This window comes from Stigmatopora argus, chromosome 5, assembly GCF_051989625.1.
Source record: "Stigmatopora argus isolate UIUO_Sarg chromosome 5, RoL_Sarg_1.0, whole genome shotgun sequence".
Lineage (NCBI taxonomy): Eukaryota > Metazoa > Chordata > Actinopteri > Syngnathiformes > Syngnathidae > Stigmatopora > Stigmatopora argus.
Window position 1 is genome coordinate 8001319 of NC_135391.1, and position 19487 is coordinate 8020805.

At 39.5% G+C, this 19487-nt stretch overlaps 1 long non-coding RNA gene across 2 annotated transcripts in view; it reads right to left on the reverse strand.

The window, feature by feature from the left end:
• The window catches only part of LOC144075029 (uncharacterized), a 150744-nt gene that overhangs the window by 17176 nt on the left and 114081 nt on the right, over positions 1 to 19487 (reverse strand). Inside the window, exon 9 of one of the 2 annotated variants that reach the window (XR_013300451.1) lies at positions 15875 to 16051. The exons of the other annotated variant lie outside the window; for it this stretch is intronic. This is a non-coding gene — a long non-coding RNA (uncharacterized LOC144075029). The remainder of the gene's footprint in view (positions 1 to 15874; positions 16052 to 19487) is intronic. 2 annotated transcript variants of the gene reach the window in all.

Consider the following 19487-nt stretch of genomic DNA (forward strand, 5'->3'; position numbering starts at 1 on the left):
TTGGACTGCATATTTTACACGTTGAATGTAACTCCCAGAAAATGAAGGTTCGGGGGTTATTAAAAGTTTGAGAGGCATTGAAAATCCAGAATGTGCATGAGATAAACTACAACTTTTGTGGCTATTCTTTTTTTTGCGATTATGGTTATAGCTCTATGCATTATGAATATTCTGTATCTTGGGATATGGAAACATTGACCTAAAAAATAAATAGCTAATGTATCAGTACATTTCAAGCATCAAACCATTTAACTGCCCCTTCTGACTTTTCCCCAGACTAATATGGACCGAATTTGAAACCGAATTGAAACCTAGAGTGCATTATGGTGATTGGTAACAGAACCTTGGGGATTTGTATTTTATACAGATTAGAGACTGAAATATTGAACCTGACAGATTGAAAGCTAAGAATAGAACATGAATCTGCCTGTGTTCTCCCTCTTTATCTTTATTGTTGGTACGTGTTTATAGTAAGAGCTAAAAATACATTTTGTACCTCAGTAAGAAAAGTCAAAGGTCCTACTAGCGCAGAGGACACTTATACCTTGAAAAAAAACTTCTATTTACAATCCTCATGGAATTGTGGTGATGGAACCTTAAGTATACCAAACAACTGTATCCGTGTGCATCCTGCTCCACTGCCTGTCAGGTCTATTCAGTGGGTTATGATGACAGATTTCGCTTATGAAATGCAGCGTATGAAGCACACTGAACACTGTCTGGCTTTGTGTAGTATTGGTTACAGACCTATTGGATGGTTAGAGTCAACTTGACTAATCATTAATGTTATCTTGTTGTATTTTTGTATTTATATTTTCTCATTTTCAGCTTTTAACATGCTGTTTAAAAGCCACATTTGTTGATCCCTTTGTTAGAAACCTCCTCTAACAATTCATTTTTCACTTGTGCAAGACCAACCCCTCCACTGCTCATCCAATCAGATTCAGACAATCGAGGCCTTCTGAACTCATTCGTTCATTTTCCATACTGCTAATCCCCACAAGAGTTGCAGGTTTTTCAACACTGCTTATCCTTGTCAGGGTCATGGGGTGCTAGAGCCTATTCCAGCAGACTTTGGGCAAAACACAGACTACACTCTAGATTGGTCGCCAGTTAGTTGTAGAGTCCACATAGAGTGAGAAAACTATTTGCACTCACAATTACACCCCAACCAAGTGGGAATTGACCACAGGCAGGCAATAGAACCACTGCACCATCGGGTGGCCACTGTCTTAACTCCCAAGAAAAATAATAGAAGACAAATTCAGACATTGCTGGTTCCCTACTGGTTGCAGTACTATGATTTTGAAAACAATCAGAGGAGGAGGAAATGCTTTTAAACATAACCGCTAATGATGGATCATGAAAATACTTGTGCTGAACATCAAACATCTTGACATAACAACAAAGTGCTACTCAGTTTCTCCATTGTGTACATGTAACAGACACATACCGGTTCCCCTTGAATGACTTAACAAAAAAAATCCAAGTACTCAAAAAACATTTTTAAGGTAAAATAAAAACGAAAATGGCATTCAGGCCGATTCAGACCCCTAGTAAAAAAGCTCATACTTTGGCAAAACTGATTATGACCAAATACTGGATACAACATCACAGCACTAGTAAATCTAATCTCAGAAATGTAATGCAAACTACCACTGAAAGCTCATTTGAGGACAAATGGCTAGCATTGGTAAACAGTGCATATACAAGCATTCCCTACATCTGTGGATGCACCTGATAGGTGTTGATGTCCCAGTTTAAAACAAGTGCTCTCAATATTGCTGTCATCGTGGCAATCATCCAGATCAAGAAGTAAAATACAAGAAACATCTTGTCCCCTCCATTGTGTTTTTTTTCAATGCAAAAGGTTTTTTGTGCTTTCCTGCAGTAATATTTGGAAGTGGAAACGTGACAACCCAAACAGGAAAAGCAAACCTGTGCCAAGTCGCACCAAACAGTGGAAAAGTGGCATTTGAGTGCTCTCCCTTGCTAGACCTGTTGCCGCTTTCAGATCTGCTTGTGTTTTCCGATAAAAATAACTTTACAGGTTATCAACAATATCAATTAACCCCATGGTTCCATTTTTGTTCACGTGAAACCGTCTAATCTGGTTAGAGTCACGGGTTGCTGAAGCCTATCAAATGCTGACTACACCCTAGACTGGTCAACCGTCAGTTGTAGGCCACACAAAGACAGAAAACCATTCGCACACCACCCTCCCACTGATGCGGTGATCAATCAAGCCCTGCTCGCTCTGATTTCCGGCGAGTGAACCACTATACCATCAGGAGGCTCTATTCAGGAACAGTATTAAAAAAGCATTAAATAGAATGTTTCGTTCTAGCTCTGCTTATGGTTTGCCTAGTAAGCTTGTAGAAGCTCTTTAACATCACACTCGACCAGAGTACGCTACGTATACCCACCACGTATGGGAAATGATTTTTTTCTTCTTCCTTCTTCTAAACTGTTTAGTTTGTCCCCCTTTCTAGTTTTTTTTCCTAGACATCCAAAGCAAGAGGAAAAAAAATGTACAAAAAGTTTCACAACTATTCCCCTGCTAAGGTGGATCGGCAGGTTGGAGGCTGGATTTGACTACAGAAGCAGGATGGTCATCACTGCAGACATGCAGAGGAGAGGGGCAAAGGACAAGAGAGGTGAGCTATCCCTCTGGGGATATCATTGGGCTAAATGGAGAAGGGTTGCTTTGCTTTGTCTGGGAGGTCATTGTTTAGTATGCAAGGGATCGCCTATTTGTGGAACGCAACCATATCAAGACGACTTGCAGAGAAGTGTAAGAGTCAGCATCAGATGGGGCACCTTGTTTAGAGGCGCTGATACGGAATGATAACAGGTGCATACTTGTCCTGATTTTTCCCCTAGCATTTAGGGGTGGGGGGTGAAAAGCTTGCTCAGAAAAGACTTTGTATGTGTGTACGCAAGCAAGGTGTGCCTTAATGAAATTCAGTATTGATTTGGGTAAAATAGACTTTATACATCATTCATGATCTCTATCAATCACACCTACCAAAGTTTTCCAAAGCAGTTTGCTTTAGAGGACCAGAAAAACTCCAAGCAGAGCAATAATTACTTAGAAGAGATTGTTTTATAGTCTTTCCTCTAGCCTTTTCTTAGGGTATAACAGCCTTATTTGTCAAAGACAATGTTCATTGAAAGAACCGTTTAATTTGAAATTGATTTAGGCTTACCCCTTTGGTTAACATTGGGGAAAACCCTTTTAAGGAAATTTAAGTGACAGCTCACCCTTGATAGTGGAAGAAGAGTTTGCCCGCCAAGAGATAAAGCTTTATTTGTCACTGTTAAGCACTCATTCCAATGATGGTGCCATCCTCTTTGTGTGGTTTACTGGATGTGAGAAAAAACGCTATTGGGTGGATACAGACAAAAAGCAAAGAAAATAAACACAGGACATGGTAGCCTGACACAGGAAACCCAGTGAATGCTGGGAGTGAGCAGTGAACCATACTTCCTGTAGGACAGCACAATGGTAAGCAGTGGCCCCAGATTCCTAAAAGAGTGTGCAGTTGTAGGGAAGGGCAGCCTGTGTCCTCCGGTCCAGGCCTGATAAGAGCATAGATAGAAATGGCATTTTTGACTTTTGGGAAAAAAACATCCTGATATTGCCTTGGATACCGATTTCATTACATCATTACTTCCAGTATTATATCCAGGGGCCAAATGTCTACAGGTCTGTCTTGTTTGTTTCTTGGACTTGCGAGCAAGCTCGTGCATGGGATGGAAAACAGATTTGGTTTCCTCAACTTATTTTGGACAAATAAACTCTATCAAGTTTCTGCTTTCCTTTTTCTAGTGTTTTCCTTTTTTGCTTTCAAAATTCTTCATCCTTCACATTGCTGACAGGTGTCCAACTCTGACAACAAACAACAACTCTAATGTGTGACAATTTTCACTCTCACTCTTTAAAAAAAGGAAAAGTAACAACTGTTCTTCAGCTCAATCGATGTTTTTTTTATGGCAAAGCAGACAATTTCAGTCTTATTGAAAACAACTACAACTGACTGGTCTTTTCAGATGACCGCTGCATCTTGCTTATAGATGCTCGGATCGGCTCTAGCTGACACATCACCAAAACTAGGACACGTGTTTTAGAAGACGGCTGGAAAGATAATTATTTGAATTCAGGGATACTTTTGCATGGGGCTGAATCAGCAATATATGATATTAGTGAGAATTTCCCTCAGACTGAGCAGTAAGACATTTAAAAATCAGTAATTGATGTGCTCTTAGACTTTTCCTATTATGTCCTTAACTTGTTTGGCCTCCATGAAGTAAATTCTCCGCCATTTACTACCTTTTCCATGCTTCTTAATCCAACACCAGCATACAGTTAAACCTTCCAGCTCAACTGTGAAATTTAGCGACGGTCTTTGGTACTACTTCACTGAAAGGAAAAATAAACCAATAACAAATGCTGCTAAATAGAACGGTAAAGGGGAAACTCAAGATCAAATAAAGAAAAGGCCACACATTTCTACACAACTGAAAATTACAGTATGTTCTTCCTCAAATCCCTGCCTGCCAATAATAGCAAAGATGTCCACTCCATTTTGTCTGGGAGGGCTGACAGTGACCATTCTTTGCAAGCGCCTCATAGTCTTCTGTATTTAAAAAAAAAAATCTTTTACCACCTATTACAATGTGAATATGATAGAAATGATAGAGTTGGTATGAATGAGTTAATCCTCATTGTAACTTGGGAATTCTGAATGGTATTTTTTTTCCCTTTGGTACCCAAAATGAAAAATATGAGTTGAATATCAGAGCTTCTTATCTGCCTGTTTTGTTTTGTTGTTGACCTCATAGCATGCGTTTGTATTCAGTTCCTGCAGACCCTCCCGCTCAGACGCGCGCATATGAGCTTGCCCACACCTATCTGCTGCATTGTCCATTCAACATGATTATCGCTGACCCACACCGCCTCCTGTCTCCGGGGCTCACACGAACCAGTACTTCCTTCAAGGAAGGAAACGTTCATTACCCTCAGGCCAGTGTCACACGACAACCCTGTAGAGACCGAAAAATGAGCAACTTTGAGAATTGTGCCCACTCTGCCTGAATGTCATTGAACTCGCACCCAGGGATCCAAATGAAGCAGCTTCACAGCGCCACGTAAAAAGTAATCCACAATGGCAGGCAACCTCACCTCTTGATAGCGCTCCAATCCATCTCCCTGCACATTCTCTCGCTCTGTCATGCACACCAACACATGCACAGCAGTTGAGTGGTGCTCCTACCAGGAAGATCATTTATCTCAATGTGCACTGATGATAGTTTATCAGAGTCTCCTATGTCAAGTGGAAGAAGGTGATCGAAGTGGATTTTGTAAGGAGACTCAAAGAGGAGCTAGGTGAGTCTAGCACTGTAGGGCCATTGGAGAGGGCATCTAATTGACAGGCCAATTACAATTAAAATTATACACAATTTACTCTCTCTTAAGAGCTTTGAGATGTTCCCTTGAAGGCTGACTGGTTAACACATGAGCATTCAAAAGTCGATAACAGGGCAACAATGGTTGTGTCCTTCTAACATTTTCCACTTTAAGTGGTAGACTATTCCTCTAATAACACTTGATTTCATACTCTTTTTTGGTAATAGTTCTTCGTTTTTACCTTGTGTTTGTGACAGCAATTGGCAGACACAAAAGTATATAGTATATTGCACTACTGATGTGGTTGCCACAGCAACCTACTACTCAGACAATCTCATTACTGGCCCTTCGACATCTCTCTCTTTTACTTTTCCTTCTGAAAGCTGCTCTCTCTCCCAACGACACCTCCATTTTTATCTCTTGCGTGTCTCTCGCTCACACTCCTCCCTCAAAGGTCAGATGTCCACCATGTTGGGAAAGAGGAACGCTGTAAAAATGTTAGTCTATTCAGTAACCCTCCTCCCCACATTCTATGCCTATTGCACCCCTCAATCATTCTGTCCTTCAACATAAGCTACAAAGAAAGATGCCAGCCAGGAAGAGAGGCAAGGGAAGACTGATTTTTTTTACTAGGTCATCTTTAGATTTGTTTCTTGTTTATGTCCCTTTCTTTCCACAAAGGCTTCTTTTCTATGGATTGAAATAATGGATCACAACATGTCCTGGCTGATGTTTATATTACTAAGAAGCAATGTGCCAGTTCACCATCATCACCTAATTTTACATGCACAAATGTCTATATTAGTACAATGTAATATATGGGTTTATGTTCTTGAGATGGCATTCCAAATAAGATATCCTGTTTGTTCACATGTAAGTGTATACTGTATCTAATATTCCGGCAACAAATATGGAAGGGCCTTTTCAGTGCTCGGACCTCAAACCCAATGCCATAACAACAAGAGGAAAGGTGACAAAAATGTCAAAGAATATACATACAGTAGCCTTCTTCCTATATTCCTCGTAGTTCCCCCGTAACAGTCTTTTATTCTCTGTATTTTACAAAGGGACAGTGGGCAGTAGACAGATCTATAAGCCCTGTTGCTCCATCACACATTGATCCATACGGGGCTCTATTCAACTGCATTGACCACACAATTGATCTTTGCCTCTCTGCTGTGGTAAACATTTTACTCGGCTTGCCTCCATCCTGATCAATAACCTTCTTTTAATAATGTATCGCATCGATCAATTTGGCCCCAGAGTAAATTGATCAATTATTTAAATCTTTGTGTGTGTGCGCTTGCATGTGTGTGCGGTGTGTAATTGTGTGTGTGTAATTGTGTGTGTGTGTGTTTTGTGTGTGTGTGTGTGTGTATGTGTGTGTGTGTGTGTGTGTTTGTGTGTGTGTGTGTGTGTGTGTGCGATGTCAAACAAGGGCCAATCTCCTTTGGGATATGCATTCTCAGAATAATATGACACTTCCTTTAACTTATTACACATACTTAAGTTATAATAATTGATGCAACACAAGCTTGTCCGGGAAAAAAAACAAATAAACAACAAAAGTAATATCAATTTAGTTTTTTTTTTAAAATTGTTAACATTGTATAGATTGTTAGGGTTAAGGAGTAGGGTGTGGAGTAGACACAAAGTAAAATATCTTGTGTTTCTAGTTCTACTGAAAAGTAGTAAAGGAATTTTGTCACACAAGAAAATAGTCAGAAATATATTTATAGTCAGAAATGTAGCAAAACAATGTATGTTAGCCTAATGAGGGTTTACTTATTTGTTGAAATCCTGTTCAATTAGAATTTTTATGACATACTGATCTGGTGCTTTATGTTGTGCAGAAATTGTGAGGCAGTTTATAAATAGTCAGTTTGCAAAACATGCGTGAAAAACATGCGTTAAGTCTTAAAACCTTCAAGAGAATGGAAGAGATACTGCTGTACTGTAAAATTTAGAACATAACACTGGCTGCTGTATACGTACGAGGAAACAAAGGAGGAGTAGGTGCTGTGACACCTGATTATTTTACTGCGTATATCTGAACCCTCCTTCATATGCTAATGATGACAGATAAACATATTCATTCCTGCAGCTTTTCTTTGATCGTCTCATGTTTCCAACAGGATCTTCAGTTGCGGCCCCATGTCCATTTGGGATTGGAAGATCCCCTGTGCAATCAATTGTCTGGTGTTGTGTTGATTGTTATCTCATTAGAGTGTCTTCCTCAAACTCCAAGCTCTACCTACACTATATAAAACGCTTGATGACACAACAGAACCTTCAAGCACTTCCAACTCCACAAACGTGTGTTATTTCAAAACAACGTTGTGAGCATCAGCTCATTAATGTTTGTTTTAGGGTTCGGGGGGGATTTCATGTACATTTTTAAATATAGCTGTATGCATAATCTCAAATTTTATACCTCAAATCGCAAGTGAAATACATGTTTTGGTAATCCTGCCTATAGTAAACTCTACGTAATGTAAGGTTTAGTTCTCTTGCATAACAATTCCTACAGACGTTTGTGAAAGCAATTGATTACAATACACAATTTTGATTGTTGCCTGGTTTGCATTGGTAAATAGGAAAAAAAATTCACAGCTCTCAAAACACAATACTTTGTACAGCGTTGTACGGAAGCTGACTACACAACAAATACCAAGCATGCAAAGCCACAGTGTGCATAAATAAAGCTGCTATGCTAGAACGAATGCTCAAAGACATTATTGCTGAGGTCATCAAATACACAGGGATTTTTAAGAAAAGACGACTCCAAACTTAGAAGTCAAGGAGAAGTCGATTATTTTTTTCATTTATTCTTTGTAAATTTAGTGACGAGTTTTGAAAGTTAAGTGATTTTAAGTTCGCAGACTGCCTCAAAGAACGCACATCTCACTTGTGATGTCTGGCTCCCCCGGGTGACTAGCCACTGCATGTGGCTGCATGCGCCAACTTGGTATGCTGATATTAATTTAATTAATAATAATGTTTTTTTATCAATCCAAATATTTTTGTAAATATCCTCTATTACGATATGGATTTGTGTTAAATCGGGAAAATGCAGCAGCAGTTATGGTACTGGGAGGAGCAAGAAGCCTAAAAAACTAGATGCAAAGATGCAAGAATCCCGTTTATTAAGGGCTTAAGCACTGAGTTTATCTTAAATGTCTCCAAAAGGCATTTAGAGAACAAAATTACATGAACGTTCCTATTCAGAAAAGGCCAAACATTCCTTTAGAAGAATAACAATAATTCATTTCCCGGTAAAACATTCCCGCAGTTCAAGTGCCAACCTGTTCCAGGGAAATGAAACAGTCAACGGTAAAAACAGTAGAATTGTGGCTTTTTTCCCCTAACTTACAAGTTTGCATCGCTCTGTTTGCCCACAGTGTTGTGTGCTATTTTGTGTCTATAAAGAGACTGCTAATTGTAAAGGATGTGGCAGGTTAAGATAAGGTTATCTGGATGCGGTGAAACGTCTGAAAGAGAAGGCAAGAGCGCGCAGACAAAATTAGATGGCTGAGAAGAGCCATATTTGGGCCACAGTGCTATTTCCAGATAGCCCTTGGTGAGCCTCATCCCCTTCCCCTGGCATTGCTCCCCTTTCATGGTCGCCCTCACCCCCAGCTGACACTCCTGCTGTGGAACGGGACAGCTGATAGTGCCACAGGCTGTCACTCACATGCTAACTGACTGGCCACTGCAGGCCTGAGATAGTCCCAGAGAGTGTCTGCCTGTCATCCACAGAGAAAGAGAGAGAAAAAGAAGCATAATAAGATGCAACAATATACGCAAAAGTCCCTTTTTAGGTGCCAAACTGTGTTCTTTGATTAGGTTCAACACCTGATACAACTCTTCATTTGAAGGGGCTGTGACTCAAACTTAACTTTTCCATTTTTCATTATTTTATTCCATATTGAAAAGTAGGCAAAATGATTCTCACCGTGACGTTAGAGGAAAAAAAAGTTCTATTGTATATAATTTTTCAGAAGCGGATGTGGTGAGAAAGTCAATCCCCAAAATCCGGCACTCGATCCCCGGCATCAAAATCCTCCATTAGCCAAGCATTAGAAACAAATTAACTCTTCTCACTTGAATGGCTTGTCAGGGAAGTGTGGGAAAATCCTCTATTAGGCAGGAGTTAAGTGCCTATTGGAAAGATGAGGATGGAATTCTGCCTAATAAAGGAATAGTCAACCATTGGAACACCAACTGAATGGTGGAGAAGTGCTAATTAAGAGAATCAAGTGTCAATTTGCAGGCGAGTGTAAAGTTGCTGGCATTTTCAGATTTTCGAAACACGACTTGTTTGGATGGGATTTCTTTGTGTGAACGGATGAGAAATACGTTTAGTTTGCAACGTGGTGATGGCATTCAATTTATATACATATTTTAAATGAATCTCTACTAAACTGGAAGGCCACAATGGTTTGGGCAAGGCTCATCTCTGAAAATGACATGTCATAATCCATACAATGAGACACAGTGCATTCAAGCTATTTGGGGCGCTAAGTCTCGGATGAGCTAAACCAACTTAAACCAAAGCACCGGTCTCGTCTGTCTTGCAAACACGGAGGAACATTTTCCAATTTCCAAGCTGTGAAAAGTGGCGAAACAGCGTCATGGACCGAGCCGGGCGGAGACTCAAAATAAACTCGCGCAGGCTTGGCGGAGCATGGGTTCCATCTCTGTTTATCTTAGTGAGAGTGAGCATGGGAGCCTTATGATGAAATATAAAAAGGGAGGAAAAAATTACACAGAGTTGAACCGTCCAATGTATTTGGTTAGTGTTGCCGTGGTTACAGAGTGCAGGGATGCAGATAAACAGCACGTTGAGTACTCGGAGAGGAATGCGGCCCTTCTCCCTGCGGTTTGGAGGGAAGGTTAACACTTCTCTCTCTAAACAGCTTCACCACTCAACCACATGTGGGATTGAGAGGGGATCAGCAGAGGAGATTGCTCTTTAATTACACACTAAAAGGATAAAAACCTATGGGTATGCATGTTTGGTTGAGAAAACACAGTGCGAGAAAAAAATTACTAAAAATGAGAGCGTACTCACATGAAGAAATGGCCCAAAAAATTAGTTTGGATTTCATACTCAAACTCAAAATAAGAACTTGGAGTTGGCAAGAGAGCAGGTTGGAACATTGGCAAGGAGAAAGTCGGAGTAGAGAAAAGGAGAAGATGGTAAACAGAAGCCAGTATAAAGAGTGATTGTGGATGTGGTTTTCTGATAATAGGCTTCTCGAACAGAAGCAGTGTTCCCCACTTTACCAACCTTACCTACAAATACATGAAAAGTCTCCAATAGGGTCAAAAAAGGAAGCTTGCTACTTAATGGCTAACTCCAATGATTACCATTTGAAAAGTAGCTGTCAATGAACGATAGGCCCTAGAAAATAAAGCAGACGTCTGGAAGGAAAACAGACGTGACTGAGGGCCTGTTTACGTGGTGACTTGCCAACCCAATCAATAGAAAACGACCCATTAAAGCTTTTCGTTCACACGACAATGCACGCCGTTCGAACAATGTCGCAATACCTCACGAAAACAATGTAGCACTCGTGCCATGCAGTCGGTGGCAGTGCAATTTTACAGCGCCTAAGCTGCTAAACACACTTCCTTAAAAACATTTTCCTCAGTTCAGGTAGCCTGTTCATACAACCGCAATTGTATTTCAACATTTCTAGCAGCAAATTGGTAAATGCAGCCAGCTGTTTTTTTGTTTTTGGGTAGCCAACAATTTAGGGTGTCCCCCGCTTATAGTGCCCATAGTTATCTGGGATAGGCTCCATCACCCACCGCAACCCTTGTGAGTTACTACATTAAAGGAGCAAACACTGACTACAGGTTCAAAATGATTATGATAAAAACCTTTTACTTAAACAAGGAATAGGTCAGTCATTTAAATATCATTAAATACACACTGGAAGAATTAACTCGGGCATTCTGAACACTCATTCTCTCATGGATTTAGGTACTTTTCTTCTTACACGCTCCAGAGGCAGTAGTAAATCCAGTGCCCCATGAAGGTGAGACTCAAATTGGACTTGAAGTTTGGATTCAGTTACATCATACAATGACTTCCAGAAAGGTATCAAGTATACAAAGAAAGACTGAACAGATATATTACATTTAGCTGCAAAAAGACACCATCTGATTTGTGCTGAAGCACGAGAGGACGAAAGGATCCAGCTATTATGAAACCAAAATTCATCAAAATGGTAAATTGTTAATTATTATTATTTAAAAAATTAAAACCCCAGCACAAATTCACCTGGATTTTTTTTGTCTTTGTTTAAGTAACTAGGAACGTATTTGTTTCACCTTATCTGTTATGAACTAGAACTGGTATATGATTTTGTTAACTGTTTTAAGATAGAACGGCTAAAGTGTCTCTTTCTCATGCTTGTGACTCACCATTACCATTTTTTTAATAGTAGCTATTATAATTTTACCGCAAATTATGTCACTTTAGGAGGAAGGAGGGGGGCATCAATTATTTATGAGACTTCACTAGTTGCGGTCTGGTTGGAGTTTCTATACACAACCAATGGCAGGAGACCACTGTATTTGCATATATGAAAAAAAACAGGTCTACATTAAAGTTCCCTATATGAACATTGTCAATAATGGCTGTCACAACCCATTTATTACTGGTCAGGACACTTTACTGAACTTTTTCCGAATTACGTACTCTCCTTTAAATTCCAAGTAAAGAGATGCGCAAGCCTGATTGGGCGACAACAGAGGCACTCAATTTTAACATTTAAGGTGAGTTTTATTTTTTGACATGTATTTTAATTACTTTCACAAGTCTCATCAAAATTCTATGCCCAATGTTTTAGACCCCAGCATTTTACAGAATTAAGTGAATGATATCTTTGGAGTTTATCCACTAATTACCTGGTTATGTGCGCGGATATGTCAAAAGTCTGAAAAGGAAAATATAATTGTCCTTCTGATTCATATCATCTCATTGTACTTCCATCCTCCTGTGTCATGCAAACTTCAGTACATTTCTCTCCAGATGTTGCAAAGGGTGCCCAACGAGGCTACATTTTTAATGGTCCCTATAGACCTAGCCCACAGTGCCACATGAATGGCTTTATGGAACTTATTATAGTGTTTACCCACTGGCACTTAGTCGACCACACGTGTCCATGTGCAGTGAGGCTCTGCAACCCTGACTTCTGATTTTAATGTTACGGTTAACATTATAGCTCCTTCTCCTTGCACAATCGTTAACTCTGTGACCATTTTATGGGGTATTAATTGAGTTGTAATTTTGACTCAATGAAACCATGTAACAGTTTAATGCCATTTTAACTCAGGATCTAATTGAAAACAGGCACTTAGCTTTGAAAGCGTCACGCAGGTTCAGTGCGATGTTCGGGTTTTTTTGGGGGGTGGCCACAGGACTCTGGTTTTCTTTTTACACAATCTGCATTCCACTTGTAAAAATGAGTCATTTTATATAAACAATAATCATAAAATAATTGCAGGGGAGGAGAAGCACACATGCATGTGTGGAAGACAGGTTTAGATGGCACAGCAGATCGATCACATTGCCTTAAATCACCACATTTAAGCTAGACCCAAAGTTTAGATGATACGTCCTAATGGGGTAGGGAATAGGGGATTCTGAGACAGGGGACATCACAGGGACAGGTCGGGTGTTATAAATAATGGTTTTTCTATGGAAAAACAACTGCTGTCTTGATTATTTAAAAAAATATGATACTTTACAAAAACAAGTCAAGTAAGATAGAGTTTTTGTGTTGTTTCATCTCGATGTACCTGCCTCAGTCAAATATAATAGAAGAATAAAATCTCTATATTCATGCCTTATCATGTCAGAATAGTACACAAATCTGAGCTGGCTTAAGTTTTCAAAAACATTTTAGCGCCTCCATTGTGCTAGAATCCTTTCTCCACTTTGAGAAAAGTGTTTTTAGACCACACATGCTCACTGCCCTGTAAAATTAAAGACCCTGTTGGTTCAGCTGTCGTTTGAGAAAGACTAAACCCGAAAAGGCACAACTGGGCGTGAGGACACCGACGCATAAGCAAAAGTGCCCACATTCACTGCTAACAACTCTACAAAAAGAATCAATTTACATGGATTCTTTGCATACATTCACATACTGTATACTGTATGTGAAAGAAGAACGGTGGTGAATGGAGTTCCAAAGAATATATTGTACCTTGGCAGGCACCAAACCTCACCCTTCATTCCTCCCCACAACCTAGATTAGTTTATTAAAAACTTGCCTGTGTTTGTGTTATTCTGACAAATGTCTGTAATTATAATTGCGTTTTGTTTAGCTATATGTCTCTCAGTCTTGACATACAATCACCCACATGATTTATTAATTTAAAAAAAATACATTAAAAGCAAAAACTATTAGCAGCAAAGTGAGATGAATTGCAAAAGTTAAAGTATGATTGTTTAGAGTTGATAGTCAAAGAACAAACTACCTTTCACACAAGCCACAACCGTAATGCTGATGTTGTGCTTTGCTGGGTTGTTAAATGCCATAGAGACAGAAAGGTGTACAAAGAATTTTACGCCACTTAGCTTGTCACAGAGGCAGCAACAGCTGTATTATTGTTAATGGAACATTCAGATCGGCGCAGCAGCTAATTCAAAATGTTATTACTGACACAATTTTTCCATGATGACTATAAATTCACATAAGCCGAGGCTTGCGAGCACAAATGATGTATCTGTAAAAAGACTCTTTTAATATTGTTCTAACTGCAAAACTGTGATCAAGGGATGGACAATAACTCATGGAAGTCGAGGGTGACATGGATTCACACACATAAAAACTGAATACCGGTAAAGCATGTATGCGCAATCACACACCAATGTGTGTGGAAATGAAATATATGGACGAGCTTTAATAGCATTAAATCAGTCATGCACACATGATGCTGTATTTCACGCGGCAAATTGTTTCCCATGTTGTGCTTATTGGAATATTTGACACCTTTCAACTTGAACATCACGCCATCGAAGATGACTTTAAGTACTGCAGGAAAGCAAAGCTGCACTAACTTTCATTTTTGAAATGACTTTAATTTATCCTCTTCCATCCCATTGACTCCTTTTGGATCAATGGGCCATGGCAACTGTGGCACTGTACTTACTGTGCATTTCATATAATCCATAAGCATTAAACTTTATTTCATTATCTACTTTATCGAGCCAAACTCATTAGCCTGATGTAGGGCAAACTGTTTTGCTGAATATTACACAAGCCAGCCCCCCTGCTTTCTATTTTGAAATACTTCAACCCTATCCAGTGCGTAATATATAAATTCCACTAGTTTTTTCCGGTTGCCTTTTCCCAGACTTCAAACTAATGTGTAAAGTAATGGAATAACAAGAGTAATCCTAACACTTTGAGACATGAGAGACTAAATTAATGGGAGACCTAGCCACAAACCTCCAGACGGAAATCATCCCACAATGCTTTTATGGAATAATCCTGGAAAATAAAATGGCCTACATCAAAATGTCCACAAAAATGTATCCATACTTTATTGTTAAGATGGAGAACTAAGATTAAAAGGTGCTTGTTAGTGCTATTCTGCAATAGTGACATAAAAACACCAAATCCTAATTACAACATCCCAACACAAAGAAGCAGTGTATCCATTTTGCACAAAATGTACCCGTATAATAATGGATTGCAGATATTGAATGTTTCTTTAGCTGCTGTTTGCTGTGTGTAAACATGGTTTTCTGCTGAAAGCCCCTTCCCTTAAATGATGAGAGAAATACATTACAACTGGTGCAGAGCCAAAATAAGTTATTTCTGGCTGGATAAGCACAGGGGGGATGTATCAGAGGCAGCCAAAAGAATCTACATTAAGCAGAGATATCTGTTAATTAAATCTGTCCCTTCCTGATCTCTATCTATAACACGTAACCTACACCGCCACTGGTTCTTTTGCTGAATGCGCACACACACACACCTACACACAAATCTTCATAGCCTGGTTTTCTCTTTCTATCATCTGATCAGCTATTGCAGACAGGAAAGGAAACATTTCCTCGTGGGCAGGCAACCCAGGTAGGTAGAATACTTTTCCACGTGGGTGACATTGGCAGCTCTAATCTTAACATCTTACACCATATAATATCAATTGCTTTCACTTTCTTTTGTCCACGGATAATGGTTAATGATCAGTGATCAGTACTATGGTGGGACCTCCGAGACCTCGGAGACATCATTGTGTTTTCTTGTCCTAATCTTAAAGACTGACCTTTTAGCTGCACACATATTTTTAACACACAATTGAGGCCAAAATGATTTCTTCTAAGCCAAAGTTTGTGTTAAATTGAATTTTTTGTATATCAGGTTTTATTGCCTTTGCTGTTGGAACGAAACTATCTTAATTCATTGGGGTGTTATGTGGAGAAATTGTATTACTGACCTTGTGATTGGTGGAAAATGAGGAAGTCAGAGTTGAAAACAAATGTATTCTTTGGCTTTTCTTCTTTCTCTTCTTTCAATAAGTCCAAAGTCTTCTTTGAGTGCCAATGTCTTAGGAGCCACATGGTGAAGCAATTTTGATTGCTTAATTGCTCCATTTTCCAGCTGGTCACAACATCTAAAAACAAAGTATTTTTTTATTTTGCATGTGAGTCAACTGGCAAAAGAGAATTACTGATGTTGAACTTATCATTTCATTTGAACTCATAGGTTCTATTTGCACGCATGTTTGGTATTTTGGGCTTACTTTCTTTCCCCATATGACATGACAGAAAGTTCTTTAGTGAGCCAATTGCACCTGATTTTCTAAATGAAACTTTCATTGCGCTGATAGGAAGAATCATTTGTTTGGTCTCTATTCAGGCAGGTAGTAGGGAACTCAGACAATGTAAAATATCATTCCCATAAGGCATTTGGACTGTATGAATTTGACTGTTTTCTTCACGTCTTCTTGACCATTTAGTTTTTCTTCATCTACATCTTTGAGCTGTTCAGCCTTCCAAATATCTGGGGAATCCGTTTGGAAAGACAGGGGCTTGGAGGTGACGGGGGGATGAAGACATGGGGTGTATGTGGACCAGATGTCTAAGCTTTCAAGAGACTGGAAGGGGCGGCGTGAGAGCACGGCAGGGAAATGGGGAGACATGGCTGTTCTCAATTACCCTGATCAATTGAAAGGAGGGGGTTAGCGGTGCGGGGTGAGGCTAAAGTAAGCAGGGTATTTGGATAGAATGTTAGACGAGAACAGCCTTATTCAGCCCCTAATGTCAAACTCCAGCCTTTTGGCCCCACACCGATTATCGAAATTAACATGGAGTAGGTCTTAAATACACTTTCTTTAAATGCTGCACATTCTAGAAATTTGAGAATAATTTAGGAATATCTTAACACGGCATCGGATAGCCTCCATAATCTCTGGCTTTGCTTCATCCAACTGAAAATGTTATTTAATTGGGTGGCTTGAACAATAATAAGAAATCCTGAACTGGATGATGGCTGAGCTTAAAATGAGGCCCCCTCAGATCAAGTGGTAGCTCTGTTCTGTGTTTTAATTAGGATTATATGTCCTCTTTAAAGGATTCTTTCTCTGAAGTCCCTCCAATTTAGAGCCCTATAGGGTTACACAAGATTAAAAGCACTTTTCCATCTTTACCGATACATCTTTGAAATTGTGCTTGGTTCTCCGTCCCTGGAACACTTTATCTCCCTCTAAGAAGGAGTGAGGGCAGAAAGGAGGGGTACGATGAAGTCTGGTGTTATGCCAGACTTTTCCTTTTGCCTCGTTTGCTTTGTACTTCATCCACTCCACTCTGAGGTATATAGTCGGCTGTGGTGTTTTCATTTATTTTATCCTTCTGATCAGATTTAAGGGAGTGTCACATTACACACTGCAGGTTTAATGCATCCTCCCCTTTTGGTATCCAATCAAAGGACTCTTCTCAGTGACCCTTGACCTTTAGCTCTATGAGTAGAGAAAAGGCATTGGTTTCAGCAGAGGGAGGGGCTCAGCTTGGCTTGTCTATAGCTTGAGACTGCTCTGGCCCCCGGTTCCCCCATCACTCCCCTTTCCCCCTTTTACATTTTTTTTGACTCTTCTGGAAACTAACTTTCTTCTAAACACTTGAAAATCTTCCACATGTGCAAGCCATTAGGTTTCTCAACCCTAGATGAGAAAGACCCACAGTCATGTCCACAAACACGCACCAGCAATCCTATAACAAGGAAATCTACAAACTCACATACAGGTAAACGCACGTATTACACAAGCATCCAATGTGAGGGCACATACAACAAAGTGAAAAGGAAATATTAATATTAATCATCCACAGATGCATAGTCACCACATAGGGATGAAATATCCTGTCACAAACCATTTGTGTCAAAATCAAACACAAGATTAGATTTTTCTCAATAAAAACCCAAATACTGTGTATAACATCAGACACAAAATAATGAAAACACGCTCAACAAAACTTTTCATATGATCACTATGTGCACAACTTTCATACGTGAAATCATTTACCAGGATATACCGACTCGTGTCAATGATTTATTGAGAAGAAATCCTCAAAAGCCTTGGCAAGAAATTCTAATAAACAACAAGATTTTTAACAAACATCCAATTGCCAATAAAATACAGCTTTATGAACCCATTCTTTTCATTACCACACATTTATTAGACAGGCTTTTAACGCTTCTTGCAAACCGACTCCGATCACCCATTAAAAGTACTAACCTTTGTACAGCGCACATTTACACACAATTTGGTTAATTAGCCAACAGTGATTTGTTAACCAAGGATGAATTCCTTAAGTGGTTGTCGACTGGACTTATTGTGGGTTTGATCTCATTTATTATTTCTAAATTACTAAAGCTGTCTCTGCTAGAAAAAAAAATATGTGCACGAGGGTGAAATGACATTGATCAGACAAGTGACAGCAGCCTTTTTTTCTGCTTTGTAATGCACGGTTCCTGGTTTCTCATTCAAGGTGTTTTCTTTTTTCCTTTTTTTGTACAACCGGGTTATGCCTATTTAATGTATTTGTGACACGTCACCTTATCGAAAGTAGATAGCCAAAGATTCACTGAGACAACATTGGCGCGATGGATAATCAATGCATTAATGAAACACATTCACACAGAGTGTAATTTAAAAAGCAATTATGGGATCAGTAACCTTTGAAATCCAATCCTCACCCAATGTAGGCAATGTGTGTCATGCTGCTTCAACTGGATCGGTGGAAAAAGGAAACATTAATGAAATGTTAATCAATCACACCAGAGACGACAATGTTGGCAGGTAGGTCACAGGGGAGTCCCTTCGACCCCAAACTGCAGGTAAATTGGAGAATATGTGGCAATATTGCCGTTATTTCTGTATGCCCACAATGTGTGAAGAAAAAATGTCCTACAATATACCCCACACTACATTTTCCTAAAAGTGCCAAGCAGCATTTATGGTATGGCTAACCTAGGATCCTATGAAATCACTTGTTCGCCTTGGTTGCTGCAATCCTCAGGTTTTGCAACAGAATTCTATTTTCCAGCAATTCAAGGCATGGTGCAAATTACCAGCTCGGTTTTTGGAATAAAATAGCAAGCAGACTACTAGTAATTACTCTGGTTGGTAAATAGTCTGTGTTAGAAGTATTTCATGTGCAGCACCCTTCCTTTAAGTCATTCATTTCCAACAGCGCTTATCCTAGTCGGGGGGCTGAATCCTATTCCAGCTGACTTTTTGCCAAACAGAGACTACACCCTGAACTGGTCACCAGTCCGTCTTAGGGCACGCACAGAGACAGACAACCATTTGCACTTGCAATCAAACCCTACAAATCAAATCCACACAGCCTAATCTGAAGTCAGACAAAAGAACCACTGCATCAGGTCGTAAAGGTTTCTTGTCTTAGGGGCTAAGAGGTTGTTAACAACACACTTTTCTCGGACCCAATTAAATCATTTATTATTTTCGCCTGGAGAGGATTTTCCACCCTCAAATTCCATCATCTTAGTTTTTTTTTTAAAATCTGATTCTTACATATATATTAATACTA